This window comes from Montipora capricornis, chromosome 2, assembly GCF_036669925.1.
Source record: "Montipora capricornis isolate CH-2021 chromosome 2, ASM3666992v2, whole genome shotgun sequence".
Lineage (NCBI taxonomy): Eukaryota > Metazoa > Cnidaria > Anthozoa > Scleractinia > Acroporidae > Montipora > Montipora capricornis.
The window spans coordinates 50,947,490-50,948,888 of NC_090884.1; positions in this window are offsets into that span (position 1 = coordinate 50,947,490).

Genomic DNA, 1,399 nt, shown 5'->3' on the forward strand with positions numbered 1-1,399 from the left:
TAAAAGCACTTTTACCATTACCGTAATTAATTGCGTGGATTTTCTTGCTGAAATTCGATTTGACCAATCGTAGGCGTTCGTCTGTACACATCCCCTCTAGGCAAAGTCATCTGAAGATTTCAAGCGATTGTACTTTGAACTAAACCACTCTGGTCTTAATATTATTATTGTTGGTCTCTAGAGCCGCTTTGCCCACTTCTTTGCCAGAGGCAAGGACTGCAGTGGGTAGAAAATGAGACGTGACACCGTCTAGCATTTTGGTCACACACAAGTGACCGTTTATTATCAGCAGCGAACCAATAAAATACAAGGATAGTTTGACTCGTAGCGAAACTGCTTCTAGCGTAGATGAGGGCTTGCCTTAAGGTTTTCAAATAGTGTTGGACATTGGGTGACAGGAAGGTGGGGAAATTTGACTTCTTCTTTAACGATTCCTCCAGTGAACTTGAAGAGACAAAAACAGCTTCTGCACCACTTACAAAGAACGGCTGTCGTAGAAATATCCAATTGCGATCAGCTGTTCTCACTGGAAAGTGGGACACATTCACTGCTTAAAGTTTAATAGGAAACAATTACGAGCATGGAACATTTATTTGGTAAACAAATATTTTTTTCTGTAATAATTACTTCAGACACTCCAAAATCGAATTCCTTTCCAAAGGCCCTCTTTCGCGGAAACGTCCCAAAACATTGATGAATCACTAAGCAGTTACCACATAATACTTATGGTGAAGAACAAGACCATGCCACTACGTAATTTGTGATGGGATTGAAATAAGGTGACAAAGCTTTCGTAAACAACGTTCACTTGTTGCGAAGGAAACGTTCCTATACGATGATTGCCAAGAGTATGGTAGATTTAGGTTTACGCTGCAATCACTTTGAAAAAATCACACATGGTTTGGTGCTATACTCCGTTTATCAAGAAGATTGAATGTTACAATGTTACGATTGAAGACCTCGAGTTTCGTCACACGTGCTGGTGTCTTCCGTCATCAGCGATGACCTAGCGAAGTATGAAACAAGAGTCCTTTCACACTCATAGCTTAAATCAAGACGGTCATTTTGATGGGTCGTGTCGTACCTCATTGAGAGGGTTTCACCCCCTCCCTCCCCCCCCCCCTTTTTGATGAATTTTATCAGTCAATCATGACAGTCCTCTGGGAATGTGGCTCCATTTTTATGCAAGAACTGTACAGCTATTTCCTATTAACACAGAACGTTTTGTTTACATTAAACATGTAAACGAAATAGTTTTATTTCCTATGCTCCCATCATTTTTTCCAATCCTCTCATCATCCCAATGCTTTCTAATATTATCGGCAGTCAACTAGTATTTCTACCAATACGTTCTTTCCTGAGATGTCACCAGTTTAAAGTAACTTGAACCAATCTTTTC